General features: G+C 48.9%; 1 protein-coding gene across 1 annotated transcript in view; it reads left to right on the plus strand.

The window, feature by feature from the left end:
* The first annotated feature begins 5,145 nt into the window (after window positions 1–5,145).
* Window positions 5,146–18,268, plus strand: part of CNTN1 (contactin 1) — a 279,141-nt gene continuing 266,018 nt past the window's right edge. Inside the window, exon 1 of the mRNA XM_082252863.1 lies at window positions 5,146–5,286. The gene's annotated coding sequence lies outside the window, so the exon portion shown is untranslated. The remainder of the gene's footprint in view (window positions 5,287–18,268) is intronic.

Here is an 18,268-nt window from a genome sequence, read left to right on the forward strand (position 1 = left end):
CCATGCGTTTGTGAGTATGATGTATGACACCGTTTTGTTTTATCTTTAAATAAATGTTTCATGGAATTGCACTAGGTGGGTGCGCCCTTCTCTGGTTTGTTATATTTCTAGTTCTTGCGGACCCCCATGGTCCTGAGAGGGCAGGAAGACCGTAGGCGATACAAACACCTGAGCGCAGGAGAGTAACTTTTTAGATTGAATTAAATCCCCCCCCCCCCCCCCAGGTTAGTGAATGAGGCAAATTCTGCTGATGCCCATCATCCAATCATGCGCTATCAAAAATGCTTTTTTTTTTTTTTTTTTTTTAATTTTCCTTGACCGTAACTGGGTATTCTTTCATAGTGCAATTTCACCACAGCCATTATGCTCATGGGAAACATATTGCAGAGTGAACAGCCTATTTGCCTTTAGTACACCAACCCCCCAGCCCCCACATTTCCATGGTCCCCCTATACCCCTCCAGCCCCCACATTTCCATGATCTCCCTATACCTCTCCAGCCCCCACATTTCCATGGTCCCCCTATACCCCTCCAGCCCCCACATGTCCATGGTCCTCTATACCCATCCAACTCCCACATTTCCATGGTCCCCTTATATCCCTCCAGCCCCCACATTTCTATGTTCCCCCTATACCCCTCCAGCCCCCACATTTCCATGGTCCCCCTATACCTCTCCAGCCCCCACATTTCCATGGTCCCCCTATACCTCTCCAGCCCCCACATTTCCATGGTCCCCCTATATCCCTCCAGCCCCCAAATGTCCATGGTCCCCCTATACCCCTCCAACTCCCACATTTCCATGTTCCCCCTTTACCCCTCCAGCCCCCACATTTCCATGGTCCCCCTATACCTCTCCAGCCCCCACATTTCCATGGTCCCCCTATACCTCTCCAGCCCCCACATTTCCATGGTCCCCCTATATCCCTCCAGCCCCCAAATGTCCATGGTCCCCCTATACCCCTCCAGCCCCCACATTTCCATGGTCCCCTATATCCCTCCAGCCCCCAAATGTCCATGGTCCCCCTATATCCCTCCAGCCCCCACATTTCCATGGTCCCCCTATACCCCTCCAGCCCCCACATTTCCACGGTCCCCCTATATCCCTCCAGCCCCCACATTTCCATGGTCCCCCTATACCCCTCCAGCCCCCCCATTTCCATGGTCCCCCTATATCCCTCCAGCCCCCAAATGTCCATGGTCCCCCTATATCCCTCCAGCCCCCACATTTCCATGGTCCCCCTATACCCCTCCAGCCCCCACATTTCCACGGTCCCCCTATATCCCTCCAGCCCCCACATTTCCATGGTCCCCCTATACCCCTCCAGCCCCCCCATTTCCATGGTCCCCCTATATCCCTCCAGCCCCCAAATGTCCATGGTCCCCCTATACCCCTCCAGCCCCCACATTTCCACGGTCCCCCTATATCCCTCCAGCCCCCACATTTCCATGGTCCCCCTATACCCCTCCAGCCCCCACATTTCCATGGTCCCCCTATACCTCTCCAGCCCCCACATTTCCACGGTCCCCCTATATCCCTCCAGCCCCCAAATGTCCATGGTCCCCCTATACCCCTCCAGCCCCCACATTTCCACGGTCCCCCTATATCCCTCCAGCCCCCACATTTCCATGGTCCCCCTATACCTCTCCAGCCCCCACATTTCCATGGTCCCCCTATATCCCTCCAGCCCCCACATTTCCATGGTCCCCCTATACCCCTCCAGCCCCCACATTTCCACGGTCCCCCTATATCCCTCCAGCCCCCACATTTCCACGGTCCCCCTATACCCCTCCAGCCCCCACATTTCCATGGTTCCCTTATATCCCTCCAACCCCCACATTTCCATGGTCCCCCTATATCCCTCCAGCCCCCACATTTCCATGGTCCCCCTATATCCCTCCAGCCCCCACATTTCCATGGTCCCTCTATACCCCTCCAGCCCCCACATTCCCATGGTCCCCTATACCCCTCCAGCCCCCACATTTCCATGGTCCCCCTATACCTCTCCAGCCCCCACATCCCCATGGTCCCCTATACCCCTCCAGCCCCCACATTTCCATGGTCCCCCTATATCTCTCCAGCCCCCACATTTCCATGGTCCCCTATACCCCTCCAGCCCCCACATTTCCATGGTCCCCCTATACCTCTCCAGCCCCCACATTCCCATGGTCCCCTATACCCCTCCAGCCCCCACATTTCCATGGTCCCCCTATACCCCTCCAGCCCCCACATTTCCATGGTCCCCTATACCCCTCCAGCCCCCACATTTCCATGGTCCCCCTATACCCCTCCAGCCCCCACATTTCCATGGTCCCCCTATACCCCTCCAGCCCCCCCATTTCCATGGTCCCCCTATATCCCTCCAGCCCCCAAATGTCCATGGTCCCCCTATATCCCTCCAGCCCCCACATTTCCATGGTCCCCCTATACCCCTCCAGCCCCCACATTTCCATGGTCCCCCTATACCCCTCCAGCCCCCACATTTCCATGGTCCCCCTATACCTCTCCAGCCCCCACATTTCCACGGTCCCCCTATATCCCTCCAGCCCCCAAATGTCCATGGTCCCCCTATACCCCTCCAGCCCCCACATTCCCATGGTCCCCTATACCCCTCCAGCCCCCACATTTCCATGGTCCCCCTATACCTCTCCAGCCCCCACATCCCCATGGTCCCCTATACCCCTCCAGCCCCCACATTTCCATGGTCCCCCTATATCTCTCCAGCCCCCACATTTCCATGGTCCCCTATACCCCTCCAGCCCCCACATTTCCATGGTCCCCCTATACCTCTCCAGCCCCCACATTCCCATGGTCCCCTATACCCCTCCAGCCCCCACATTTCCATGGTCCCCCTATACCCCTCCAGCCCCCACATTTCCATGGTCCCCTATACCCCTCCAGCCCCCACATTTCCATGGTCCCCCTATACCCCTCCAGCCCCCACATTTCCATGGTCCCCCTATATCCCTCCAGCCCCCACATTTCCATGGTCCCCCTATATCCCTCCAGCCCCCCCTTTTCCATGGTCCCCCTATACCCCTCCAGCCCCCACATTTCCATGGTCCCCCTATACCCCTCCAGCCCCCACATTTCCATGGTCCCCCTATACCTCTCCAGCCCCCACATTTCCATGGTCCCCCTATACCTCTCCAGCCCCCACATTTCCATGGTCCCCCTATATCCCTCCAGCCCCCAAATGTCCATGGTCCCCCTATACCCCTCCAACTCTCACATTTCCATGGTCCCCTTATATCCCTCCAGCCCCCACATTTCTATGTTCCCCCTATACCCCTCCAGCCCCCACATTTCCATGGTCCCCCTATACCTCTCCAGCCCCCACATTTCCATGGTCCCCTATACCTCTCCAGCCCCCACATTTCCATGGTCCCCCTATATCCCTCCAGCCCCCAAATGTCCATGGTCCCCCTATACCCCTCCAGCCCCCACATTTCCATGGTCCCCCTATATCCCTCCAGCCCCCAAATGTCCATGGTCCCCCTATATCCCTCCAGCCCCCACATTTCCATGGTCCCCCTATACCCCTCCAGCCCCCACATTTCCACGGTCCCCCTATATCCCTCCAGCCCCCACATTTCCATGGTCCCCCTATACCCCTCCAGCCCCCCCATTTCCATGGTCCCCCTATATCCCTCCAGCCCCCAAATGTCCATGGTCCCCCTATACCCCTCCAGCCCCCACATTTCCACGGTCCCCCTATATCCCTCCAGCCCCCACATTTCCATGGTCCCCCTATACCCCTCCAGCCCCCACATTTCCATGGTCCCCCTATACCTCTCCAGCCCCCACATTTCCACGGTCCCCATATATCCCTCCAGCCCCCAAATGTCCATGGTCCCCCTATACCCCTCCAGCCCCCACATTTCCACGGTCCCCCTATATCCCTCCAGCCCCCACATTTCCATGGTCCCCCTATACCTCTCCAGCCCCCACATTTCCATGGTCCCCCTATATCCCTCCAGCCCCCACATTTCCAAGGTCCCCCTATACCCCTCCAGCCCCCACATTTCCACGGTCCCCCTATATCCCTCCAGCCCCCACATTTCCACGGTCCCCCTATACCCCTCCAGCCCCCACATTTCCATGGTTCCCTTATATCCCTCCAACCCCCACATTTCCATGGTCCCCATATATCCCTCCAGCCCCCACATTTCCATGGTCCCCCTATATCCCTCCAGCCCCCACATTTCCATGGTCCCTCTATACCCCTCCAGCCCCCACATTCCTATGGTCCCCCTATACCCCTTCAGCCCCCACATTTCAATGGTCCCCATATATCCCTCCAGCCCCCACATTTCCATGGTCCCCCTATACCCCTCCAGCCCCCACATTCCCATGGTCCCCTATACCCCTCCAGCCCCCACATTTCCATGGTCCCCCTATACCTCTCCAGCCCCCACATCCCCATGGTCCCCTATACCCCTCCAGCCCCCACATTTCCATGGTCCCCCTATATCCCTCCAGCCCCCACATTTCCATGGTCCCCTATACCCCTCCAGCCCCCACATTTCCATGGTCCCCCTATACCTCTCCAGCCCCCACATTCCCATGGTCCCCTATACCCCTCCAGCCCCCACATTTCCATGGTCCCCCTATACCCCTCCAGCCCCCACATTTCCATGGTCCCCTATACCCCTCCAGCCCCCACATTTCCATGGTCCCCCTATACCCCTCCAGCCCCCACATTTCCATGGTCCCCCTATATCCCTCCAGCCCCCACATTTCCATGGTCCCCCTATATCCCTCCAGCCCCCCCTTTTCCATGGTCCCCTATACCCCTCCAGCCCCCACATTTCCATGGTCCCCTATACCCCTCCAGCCCCCACATTTCCATGGTCCCCTATACTCCTCCAGCCCCCACTATTCCTTCCTGGTAGCATTATAATCGTACAACTCCCGCTATTAGTGTGTCAGGTCTTGTCCCCCTCCCCTCCTCAGTGTCTGAGTCTCCTGGCCCAGTGACCGGTGTGTAGCCCCCCATGAAGTCCTCCATGAGCGCCCAGACTGCGGACACACTGCAGCTGCCAGGGTACAGGAGCATCCTTCACAAGCCGGGCTTGGAATGACATCACCCTCAGCCAATGAGCGGCGGCGCTGTGAGCTGTCAGCCGTGTGCTCAGCCTCAGCAGCTCCAATCACAGCCCGGGGAGGGAGGCGAGCTGCAGAGAGGACTGGCCGGGCTGGGACTGCAGGCAAAGCGGAGCGGAGCAGGGGGAGGGGGTTCCCAGGTGTTCCGAGCTCAAGTCACAGTCCACTGCTGCATCAGGAAGGTAGGAGATTCTTTTTTTTTTTTTTTTTTTTAATGCAAAGCATCTTCAGTCATGTTACACCTATAGTGATGATGATGATGATGGGGATCGTGGTGGGTGGAGGGGCACCCTTCATCTCTCCAAGGGCAGATGAGCAGCATTATGGCAGAAGATGTAGGATCGGGTGTGTGATGGAGGAGATCAGTGCTGCCTGTGCCCTGTATAGAGGAGTGGAGGAGCTCTCACATTCATCAGCCAAGACTTAGCTGTGACCAGCATTTTAATGCGCACCTTGTGACCATGGCTCCCATGTCAGCTCTGCTCCTTCCTATGGTATAGAAAAAAAAAGGTTTTCTTATTGAGATCACCTCCCTAATAATGATCATGGCATCAGTTCTAGGGCTGGATGATCATTTCATAAACCTCAGATGGCTTCAGGCATCACTTGACAGCTGTCAAATTTGACATAACTGGGATTTTTTTTTTTTTTTTTTTATATCTATGTGAATACTTACCAATCAAATGTCATGTGTTGCCCATCCACCCCCCCCCCCCCCCCACCCCCAAAAGCACACCTATGCAGATCTGTCCTCCATACCAGTCCTCCATACTAGACCAGTTTAAATAGCAATGCTTGTGATATATTCCTGGGACCACCTAGTCCTCCCAGTACAGGAGTCGCCGTGATTGATGTGGATCTGAATGCTAGGGATCAGCCAACACCAAACTAATCATTGCTGCCTCTCCCCCCTAAGAAGATTAATTCTCTGCCCAGGGGCTCATCTGACCACAGGGGTCCGAAAATCCTTCACATCAATTACATTCTGTATTAATAAAAAAATACATATTTAGAGGAGATGTTTCTCTACCCATAATATTTGCTGGGATCGTTCTATGGACGTGCTCCAGATGTATAGATCTTCTATTGTCATCCTTTTCATGCAGATTTCACAGTGCTGTGTAATTATCTGTATACAGTATAGTCAATGGTGCAGATTGTGCTGTATATACTGGGAGCCAACACTGGCACATTATGCTGTGAGACTTTTCTATGGGGGGGTCTGTGTCTCCCCCTGCATCTGCTCCATTATTGGGGCCCTTTATAAGCTTTTGCCTTCTGCATATGTAACATGATAGTAAGCAATGTATGGGGATGTCTGCCCTGTCGTGATCTGTAATTCGCAGCGGTTGCAGTAACATCTGCTAGTGAGATAAAAGATTGTATGGGGGAACAGTTGTTACTACTACAACGTTAGCCCTATATTGCCATGGGTAGTAATAGATCTATATATCTATAGAACTGGTAACACCCAGAGCACTGTGCATGTGTTTTTTAGAATGATGCTTTTTTTCACAGTATATATAAAAAATAATTATATTCAGGCTGCTGTATAAGCAAGGTACATATATAAATGAACACTGAGCTATTACAGTGTGTTTATGTCTAAGGTATACAGTAGCAAAACTTGGGATCCATGCGCAATATAAATGTTACAATGTACAGTGTAAAATTAAAATATTAAACCTTTCTTTTTTTTATCTTGGCACATTGAGAAAAAAAATAAATAATCGTTCCCCAGTGAACTATTTCTTACCCCAACACTTTACAGGGGACAAGGTTACAGCTTTTAATACTTCTGGCTTCTGCTGTCTCCATGCCGCTTCCCTGAACCTCTAGTTTCACAGGAAAGAGTGACAGTGGGCAATGAAGTCTGGAGTCATTTAGCTTCGAGAAGGGAGTGCCTTTCCATTCTAGACTATGGGGCTGTGTGTTTCTTTTGATGCACACAGTGTAGGGAGACACAGTTCCTGCATGCAAGAGTGGCTAGATAGCATGCTGAAAAAAAAGAGAGCCATTCTGAAACAGGAAACCAGGGGCAGCCATCATGGTTACCAGTTTAAAGCCTAAGATTCCTTTCGCTTTAGCTAGTTCACATGCGCCAATGTGGCCCAAACAAATGATTTCCATATGTCAGTTATTTTGCCTCTGTCAGTGCAGTATTATCAGAGAAGCAGCGTCAGCTACATCCAGTACATTATGCAGTGATTTGTTTCGGCAGCATCATGGGCAACTTCCCATCTGCTGCCGGGGAAAACATTCAATCGTGTTGAATGATTCTCAGCCATTCGAAAGAAGCCTAGAATTTTTTTAAAAGAATGCACAGCTTCTTCTGATTGGCTGATATGGGGAGGCAGATGGATGACATCACATAAATATTTAAGGTAAAGGAAACAGACTTAAAGCTGCCCCTAGTTGGATTGAAATGTGGCTGGTTCAGTAGGGTCCGGCTGAGATATGATCCATCTATGGGAAGACTGATTGTTCTTAAGTCGATCCATACTGAACTGGCTGAATTTCAATCCATGTGTGGCTGCTCTCACCCAACAAGAGTCATTCAAACGATCAACTTTTGTCTAAGGCCCCTTTCACACATGTCCGTTACGCCGACAGACTCCGTTTTTCTCAGCGGGGGATTGATCTGCCGATCCCCGCTGAGCAGGCGGATGACACCTCCGTCTCCGCTCTGTGTGCGGAGACGGAGGTGTCAGATCCCCGCTGTCCTCTATGGGGGAATTGAATGAGAACAGACCGCCTGTCCATTCTCATCCAATCCGATCCGCCAGGCGGATGGAAAATAGGGTTTCCATCCGTCCGGATTTGATGGACAGGATCGGATCGGGTGTCAGCGGACATGTCTCCGCTGACACCCGCTGCCCCATAGAGATGCATGGGGCATCCGTTCAGATCCACCTGAAAAACTGACAGGCAGATCTGAATGGTCCGTATGTGTGAAAGGGGCTTAATGGGCTTGTTGGAGAATTATTCCCAATCAGCGCTGATCAGTGTATTCTGACAGCTGGGAGAGTCCCCGCTGTTACAATGCAGTGTCTTAGTGAGGAGGATTCCTCCATCTACCTTGCTTGTTTGGATGGAGATAACCGCTAATTGTTTTCTGAAAGAAAAAGCCTTAAGCCGGCCATACATGGATCGAAATTTGGCTGGTTCAGCGGGGACAGGCTGAGATTCGATCCATCTATGGGTAGGCTTATTTTAAGTCAATCTATTGATCAACTTGGGTACAATCACCCTGTCAGATCTTTTACATGTGACTACTGTCGGCTATAGCTGCTAGCAGTAATCATTGTGTTCTGCTGGCTAGGAAGGCTCCCCCCCCCCCCCCCCCAGGATACAATAGTGCTGCTGGAGGCATTTCTCGATCAACATTGGCTGTGTTGGTGAGGAAATTGAGCAGTTTTCATTCCATCAACCTGTGCTGGAAGGAAAGATAATTATCTATGGGCTGCTTTAGGCTCCTTTCACACTATCCGTCCGTCGGACGGATTCCGTTTTTCTCAGCGGGGGATCGAACCGCTGATCCCCCGCTGAGCAGGAGGATGACAGCTGTGTCTCCGCGCTGTGTGCGGAGACACAGCTGTCAGTTCCCCATGCATTTCTATGGGGGAAATCGGATGGGAACGGACCGTTGGTCCGTTCTCATCCGATCCGCTGGTCGGATGGAAAATACGGTTTCCATCCGTCCAGATGACATCCGATCCCCCATAGAGATGCATGGGGGGACCGTTCAGATCCGCCAAAAAAACAGACAGGCGGATCTGAATGGTCCGCCTGTGTGAAAGGGGCCTTAGGCTTTAACCTGGAACACAAGCAACAATTAAAAGATAAAGAAGCTGTATACTCGGTAAATTATTAAATCAGCTTCTGAAATTGCTTTAAAAAGCTGAGTATCACTTTAAGGATATCAGCACCAAAAACATTGTATTGCAACAGTTTCTTGGATTTTTTCTAACAGTGGATTGCAAAATGCCCAAAAAATTCACAAACAAGTTTTACGTCTGCTGTTTTCCATTTCCCTTCTCTTGGAAGGAATATAATACTTTCATTGTGTGATTTCTTGTTTTTTTACAAAATTCCTCTAAACTTAGACACTAATGTGCTTTAACTGTGTGACTTTGTGAACTATGCGGCTTTTAGTTTTGTTCAAAGTCCTCCAAACTTAAACACTAAACACGTGCACATGTCTTCTTGTTTTGTCCAAAAGTCCTCAGAATTCTCCAAAACGTTATAAATGTAAATTGATATTAAATCCTTAATTTTCTTTTCTTTGCAGTTTGAGCTAGTTAGTATGCCCAGGGCCGTAGATAAGGGGGTACCACCAGTCCTTCTGTACGGGGCCCAGGCCAGGAGGGGGGCCCAGGCAGCATGGTGAATTCCGTGTGGACAGGGAGGGTGATCGGCGCAGTAGGAGGAGGGGGGGGGGGTAAGTTATCCCTGTAGGACTCTCTCTGCAGCAGCTAAAAGCTGGCTTCTTCTCATCTCCCTCCTACTGGCTTTCAGCTTCTGCAGAGAGAGCCATACAGGGGATCGGTTCCAGTAATCCCCCCCCCCCCCCACCACCACACTGATCAAATTCCCTGTGCACCATAAGTTTTCACCTGCCAGGCTCCCCTGTGTGCCTCCCCTCCTCTCCTTACCGCCAGGCTCTGGCAGGTGCAAGCACACAATAGGATTCTTCAGGATGGAGAGTGGGGGAAGAGTCCAGTAAATATGTCATATTTACCAACCCCTTCCTTTCCTGAATGAACACAATGAGTGATTGGTACTGATCACTCACTGGGCTCATTCATAACGGAAGCATAGCAAACTGTATTTGTTTGGGTAGGGGCCCTGTTGGCTGTATGGGGCCCCATGGTTTCTTGCAGCCCTGAGTTTGCCCCTTCATGCTGTGTTTCACACCATGCCTACCCTATATTTTTATCGAGTCCCCCCCCCCCCCTCATCACTGCCACTCTTTCTGGTTTTAGGGTGACTCTTTTCTCAAGCAGGGTTCTATGGAGCCCCCTCTCTGAGCACTCCCAGGAAAAAGAGTACATGCTGATGTGAGGATGCTGCCTACTCTGACACGTGTATCCTGATAGAAAGACAAACAGAAGACAAGCCCTACATCTTCTCAGTGCAGTGTCATCAATGAAGGGGCACACATGCATATATAGTATGTAGTCCCGAATACTATGGTCAGGTGACTTGAGATTAGATTAAAAAAGAATGTTCCTCACAGTTTATGTAATGGAAAGGAAGAAGACCAAGGATGTGAATTTAAACAGGTACTAATGCAATTCTGCACTTTTTGGCAGAACATTTTTTAATTTACCTGTGCTATTTTATTATTCAGCAAAATGATGAGGCTTCAGTTTTACTTTAACAACTCTTCAAAACTCTACACAGCACTATATGCTCATATGTGCTGATTTCTTAATGATTGTTATACTAATGGGTTTAGCAATAATGGTATGTATTGAATGGTTATAATGATCCTATTTAGAATTTTACTACTTATACATACTTACTTTTTATGATTTTTGTCATAAATAGATCAAGCATATGATAGAATTGAGGATCTGAGCCAAGCAATGATGCCTCCAGAGCAGCCTTCTTAAACTAGTGTTCCATGGAGCTCTAGAGTTCCTCCAGAGGTTGCTAGGAGTTCCTTTAGCAATGAACAATTTCAGCCTCTCAGGTAACTTCCAACTTAGGCCAATGATTGTTTTTTAGCTATCTGTAAGGGGGGGGGGGGGAATAATTCCCAGTGACCACAAATATTATGAGCAATCTTCCCAGTGGCCACCACTCTAATGTACTATGAGCTGTAGATATAGAAATTATTTGTAGGAGTTACTTGAGACTGAAAGGTTATTTCAAGGGTTTCTCTGCATTAAAAAGGTTGTGAAAATGTACTCACATGGCACAGCTTTCATTGAGATGGTTTAAAGTAAACCTGAAGTCCAAAATAAATAGCTACCTTAGTCGGGTTGTACAGCACATAGTAAGTACCTCTGGTGTTGGGCAGAGGCGTAACTAGAACCTTCAGGGCCCCGGTGCAAGAAACCATGAAGGGCCCCCTAAACACTGGTGTCAGTAGTTTTTATTTTTTGGTATTTTAATTGTAGGACAGTGATTTCTCTACATGCTGCCCCTGCCGCCCCTCCTATCCAGGTGTGCAGGGGAGCCACATAGGCCCCCTGGAGCATGGGGCCCGGTTGCAATTGCAACCCCTGCAACCCCTGGAGTTACGCCCCTGGTGTTGGGTGTGTTTTATGCTTAAACACTCTAGAATGCTTTATATGCTTTGCTTTATGCTTCATATATATATATATATATCAATAGCTCAGTCCGTTTTCATCCAATCCTATCCGATCTGATCCTCCAGAGGGATGGAAAATAAGGTTTCCATCTGTCTGGATTTCACAGACAGGATCGGTTCGGGTAGCAGCGGGTGTCAGTGGACATGTCACCACTGACATCCGTTGCTGCATAGGGGTGCATGGAGTATCCGATCAGGTCCATCTGAAAAACTGACAGGCGGACCTGATTGGAAAGCCCGTGTGAAAGGAACCTTAGGGCTCTTTCACACGGGCGTTCCGATCAGATCCACCTGTCATTTTTTTTGGCGGATCTGATCGGATGCCCCATTCAGCCCTATGGAGCAGCGGATGTCAGCGGTGACATGTCTGCTGACACCCGCTGCCATCCGTATCCGATCCTGTCCGTGAAATTACAGACAGATGGAAACCCTATTTTCCATCTGTCCTGGGGATTGGATCGGATGGGATCGGATGAGAGGGGACAGGCGGTCCGCTCTCATCCGATTCCCCATAGAGAGAAGCGGGGCTCTGACACCTCCCTCTCTGCACACAGTGTGGAGACGGAGCTGTCAACCGCCGGCTCAGCGGGGATCGGCGGATCGATCCCCGCTGAGCAGAGCACGGTCCGCAACGGAATGCGGACCGTGTGAAAGGGGCCTAACTGAAAATAGAACCAACATGCAGGGGCCTTCAGGCAACTAATATGCATCAACAGTACTGTAATAACAAAGTATTTTGTAATGCAAATTTACTTTAAACTTTTTAAAAAAAAAACACTCTAAACTTTTTTGAAAACTGTGGTGCACAGTTAGCATACCTCCCAACTTTTTGAAATGGGAACGAGGGACACATATTAACAAAAGCATGTAGGCATATGACACACCCCCTGCCACGCCCCCTTAAAGGAAAATTATTAAAAAAAAAATGTTAAACTCACAAGTACTTTTTTTTTTTTTTTTTCCATTACTATTCCTTTATACTGTTTTAATTACTTTATAATTTTGAAAATGGATAGCACTGGGAACACTTTTTGAGAGATAAAAAATGCATTTGATATACAACTTTATAGATCAGACCAAAATAAGGGACAAATGAGAGGGACAGTGGGACAGTGGGACTTTTTTCTAAATCAGGGACAGTCCCTCAAAATCAGGGACAGTTAGGAGCCATGACTTAGTAGTTTGTGTGTTGGCCAAGGGGATGAGGGTAACAGCGCACATCATCTTTAGAGAACTTTCCATGCATTTCTGCAAGTAAGGCAGCCCATTGAAATGAATTGGCTGCCCTACATGCAGCACGCAGCTGCACAGATGTGAACCAAGAGCTCATTCACAGGTGAGGTTGGGGGACAGTAAAACCATGAAGTTGAGCCATGTTTTTACACATAACCAATTTCTCCCTCTTTAGCTGCAGAGGTTATACACATGCAGTAGCCGTAACAGGAAGTATACCCCCAGGTGAATGGGGCTGCGTTGCAACCATCGCTCATTCACATGCATTGCATGCAGCTGTGGCACGTTGATGCTGCATTTAGGAGGTTGAAACAGGCGTTGAGGAGGTGACAGATCACCCCCTCACTACCCGTTCAATGACTCTGAAAAGCAATTTGAGCATGGATCACTTTTCAGAGGAGCAGCAGTCCTTGTCACTATTGTGAAGAAGACTTAGCGTCGGTTCACACTGCAGCGACGCTACTTCGCACCGCGACCTCCGAGGTCACGGTGCGAGCAGCGCGCCGCGACCTCGGAGCGGCCGCCATGGACTTCATAACATTGAAGTCTATGGCAGTCGCCTCCGGGTCGCCCCAAAGAAGCTCCGGACCCTTTTTCTAGGTCGGAGCAACTTGTGTCGCTCCTATTAGAACTGGTCCGCAGCTTCCCTATGGGAGGCGACCTGCTGCGACCTGTGAGACGACCAGGTCGCCTCACAGGTCGCCCTAGTGTGAACCGGCACTAAAGAAAAGCAGTTTTGATCATACAGGATTAAGCGTCAAGAATAAGGAAGTTTTGCACACTCTAGTAAGAAGCCTTTTCTCCTAGCCGCAGCGTTTGGCAGCAAAAAAAGCCAAATACTTGTAAAAGTGTCTAAAACTTTTACAAATTTTTTAGGGCATTTACAGGCGTCAAGAGCTTTGGCATTAGTTAATTTTATTGGAAAGAATAATAATTTATTCTAGCCATTAAAATGAATTAACACTCAAGTGCTAAACATGCCTAGCATTTAGGCGTGTTTCGATGCGTTTATCAGCGCAAGGTTTTTTTTTTTTTTGTCAAATCCCTGCTGCTCCTGGATGCACTGGCAGTGGGGGTACTTTCCTGCCACTAAACGCTGCTAAAAGCCTATGTGTGCATGGACACATAGGCTAACATGGGGGGGGGGGGCATTTAGAGGCAGGGAAAAAAAAAAGCCAGATGCCCCTAGAAGTAGCTGCAAAAACATCCAGTGTACACAAGGCCTAAAAGTTATGTAAGAACATACAGTACATTCTCACGCATGCATATAAACATACACACACTCACACAATAGAGCTGCACGATTATTCCTTAAAAAATCGCAATCTCGATTCACCCCCCTTATGATCTTAAAACAGCATTTCTTCCATTCTTACAGAGCTGTTCTCTGCTCACTCATAGCTGTCAAAAAAAAGAGCCCTGGCAAATGTTTATCAACATTGTTAAGGCTGCTAGATAACTATAAACACAATGTTTTACAATGTATCTTTTTGTTCTTTTAAATCAAAGGAATTCATTTCTGTCTGTAAGTGAGGGCAGTTTACCCTCTTAAAGACTCAACCTCGGTTCACATTTATGCGATGTGGGAAGGCTGCGAATCCGCAGCCTGTTCCCGCATCGCACGCACCCCCGGCAGTTCACACTGCCATATGCGATACGCTGGGGGTGTCAATGTAATCTTAACGACACCCCCAGTTTGATCGCATATCGCAGTGCGATCGTGCAGTTCGCACAGGATGGGATCGCACAAGTGTGAACCGCTGTGCGATCCGATCCTGATGCGGCTGCCAAAAAGGGTCCCTGTGCGTGTTTGCTGCGGCTGCGGTGCGAATTTAGCCATACAAACTGTATGGCTAAACTCGCACCGCACAGCCGATCGCATGTAATGAAGGAGCAGTGCGCTCCGACATTACATGCGAACCCCGCACAAGCACAAGTGTGAACCGGGGCTAAGTGGCGGTTCACATTTTTGCGATGCAGGAACGCTGCGAATATACAGCGTATTCCCACATCACTTCCGCACCCCTGGCAGTTCACACTGCCATATGCGATACGCTGGGGCTGTCAATTAAAAGTTATTGACACCCCCAGATCAGATCGCATATCGCAGTGCGATCTGACAGTTTGCACAGAATCAGATCGCACTAGTGTGAACCACCATGCGGTCCGATTCTGAAGCGGACCAAAAAAAGGGTCCTGTGCGTCTTTTAGTGCGATTGCGGTGCGAATTCAGCCATACAAACTGTATGGCTGAATTTGCACCGCACAGAGATCGCATGTACTTTTAGGAGCAGTGCGCTTGAATTACATGCGATCTCTGTGATCACACAAATGTGAACCGGCACTTAAATCTTTTTCGGACCCCCAAACATATATATATATTTTTTAGCAGAGACCCTAGAGAATAAAATGGCGATCGTTGCAATCTTTTATGTCGCACTGCATTTGCGCAGAAGTCTTTCAAACGCAGTTTTATGGGAAAAAATACACTTTAATGAATTTGAAAAAGCTAAACAGTAAAGTTAGCCCAATTTTTGTTGTATAATGTAAAAGATGATGTTACTCCGAGAATCATGAGAGAATCGCGATCTTTATTCTAAGTAAAAAAATTGTGATTCTTATTTTATCCAGAATCATGCAGCTCTATCACGCATATACCCACAAACATGCGTACTTACACACACACACATTTATACACACAAAATCTGCAGGACTCTACCTGCACTCACTGCTGGGTACTGCACTGCCCTGTAGGGGGAGGCAGAGAGCTCAGGACTCTGGAAGATGCCTCCCCCTTCCTCTGCTTTGCACATAAATACTATGCTGTACGATGAGCAGGAGTTTGGTCAGATCTGAATGCCCTTCTATACCACGATGCTGCAGCACCCCTGACGACCTCAGATGGCACCATGTTTGAGAAAGGCTGATATGGACCTTACTGTAGACATTCTGTACCTCTCTTTTGCCTAAACTAACTTTATCATTCATTTTGTAGGACTCTGTGGCTGCAAGTCCACCAACATATTTGTGGTGACAAACTAGCCTACCAGGCATCCTGTTCCTAGTTGTGGCTCCTCCGATCATGCCATCAGTATATTTCAGCGAGCAGAATTAGAAGTGGGCAGGATATAATAATGTACAACTCCTGATTTTTGTGAGACCAGAAGAACAGAAGGTGCCTACGCACTGGCACTGTGTGGACGTTCTCTGCTGGTTTTAGCTTGGAATAATATGCCAAAGCTACAATTTTTTTTCCTGTTTCCTGTTCACAAACTGAATAATGCAGCAACTTACAATTAATTGGATACACTGTATTTTACTTATGGTAGTTATTTTGAGTTGTAAAAAAAAAAAAAAAGAAAACCAATAAAAAATAAAAGAAGTAATCATTCAATAGTAGAAAAGAACAAAACAACTAGTTACAAGAGAAGAAAAAAAAAACCTATAAAATAATTACGTTTACATATCCGAAAAGGAGTGGGAAGAAGCAGGGCTGAAACTAGGGAGGGGCAGGGGGGGGGCATTTCTGCCCCAGGCACTGCATTGAGGGAGGCACCACCGCTGACAGAAGTAGTAACAGCGGTATCACTTCTCCTGTCAGCCCGAGGAGGAGAGAGCCAGAAGCGGTGAGTGCTGTGCTCTCTCTCCCACTCTTCTGCCGGCTTCTGTCCCCGCCCACCTGCCTATCAGACTTGTTCCACGGAGCTCAGGAAGTGATCCAAAACCCCCTCAGTTCTGTGAGTGATTAAAAGACACAAAAACCGACCAGGGGTGACATCAGTACAGCTCCCCTACCTGTCAAAGTGCGGAGCATGGAGTACGGAGAAGCCAGAAGCTCCTAGTAAACCCCTCCCTCCCCTACTCCCTGCCAGGGCAGCGCTGCGCTCCTGTGCCTGCAGAACAAGGAAACCCAAGCAAACAATACTGATGCTTGGTGGACTTGTTGTGCAACTTCACAACACAGGAGAAGGGAGCTCACATGAGGATTCCTTCCTCCCAGCCAGGGTTGGGACAAAGGGGGGCACACTAGGAGCTTCTGGCTTCTCCTACTCCGTACTTTGACAGGTAGGGGAGTTGTGCTGATGTCACCCCTGGTTGGTTTTTGTGTCTTTTAGCCACTCACAACCTCTAGCAAAGAACTGAGGGGGTTTTGGAGCACTTCCTGAGCTTCGTGGAACAAGTCTGATAGGTGGACGGGCGGGGACAGAAGCTGCCAGGACTTGACCCAGACGGATGTCATACTGCTGAAGCACTCAGAATACAGGTGCAGTGCAATGATATTCTACTATACTAAAGAGGAAATGCAGTCTGCTCACAGTATTTGTAATAAAAACATATTTGCCGTTCTGAAGCTTCCCTCCAACTACTAATATTTACTGTGATTCTGTACTTGCCAAATATTATGCAGAAATCTCCCTCCACTAAGTCTGGCTGCAGCCATTTTAACTGTGGGCAGCTGAAGCTGCTGACTGTTTACTTCCTGGATTTACACACCCACATCCACATTAATACAGACACACACACACACATATATATATATATATATACATATACTGTATATATACATACATACAGACACACACACCACTGCTTCCCTGCACATTTTTCTCCTCTTGATGAATACTCATGGATCTCTGCAGTCTCCTGTTATCCCCGCCCTCATCCAGCTCCCTCCAGCTCTCATTGGCTGTCCTATGACTCATCCTCCCTCCCTTGCTGACAAACTCTCACGAGAGTGAGAGAGAGTACTGTGCATGATGTAATTAGCCAAGGCTTTTTACAAGACAAGAAAGAGGAAGTGGGCTGTACAGCGTATTTACTGGCAAAAAAAAAAAATGCTTTACTATCCAAAGTTAAAATAACAAGAGCAGAGGATTTAATAGATGGAAAGATGAAAAAAATTACTAAAGAGCCACTTTAAGAATTTGCTCATATGTGCTCAGTGGTTCTTTATAAGAATTCTTAAAATAACTTTATGTGATATTTAAAGGATTATTCTGGAGGCACTGTACTTTATGTGTTTTCACTTTTAGGGCTTCACTACAATTGTGGTGGGGAAAGGGGGGGGTGTAAAAACATGTGGCTGAGCCATGTTTGTACTGCCCCCAACCACTCCTCCTTAAATGATTGTAAAGATAAATAAACCAAAAAAAAAAAGAAAAAACATTTCTATACTTACCTGCTCTGTGTAATGGAATTGCACAGAGCAGCTGCAAACCTCCTCTATTCGAGTTTCCTGCCAATGCTCCTGGCCCCTCCCCTCTCTCCAGTTCCCCCATGGGAAGCCACAGACAGCGGGACTCAGCCCCGCCCCCCGCTCCCTTTTCACTGGCTTTGATTGACAGCAATGGGAGCCAATGACATGTCCTACTGACACTGTCCTTTTTGGAAGGGGGGGGGGGAAATTGAAATGTCCCCAAATGTTACATATGTGACATTCATTTCTGTTTTAATCAAACTCAGCATGGGATCAGTCTAGGATCCCCTGCTGAGATTGAAGGGAGGGTGCCTGTGTGAAAGGGGCCTAAAAACAGTATATGAAATGCTCTAAACATATAGTAAACACACGTTCATGAATATGAGAGATAAAAGCATAAGTAAAAGACGTG

Source organism: Pelophylax lessonae (genome assembly GCF_965119305.1).
Source record: "Pelophylax lessonae genome assembly, chromosome: 4".
NCBI lineage: Eukaryota > Metazoa > Chordata > Amphibia > Anura > Ranidae > Pelophylax > Pelophylax lessonae.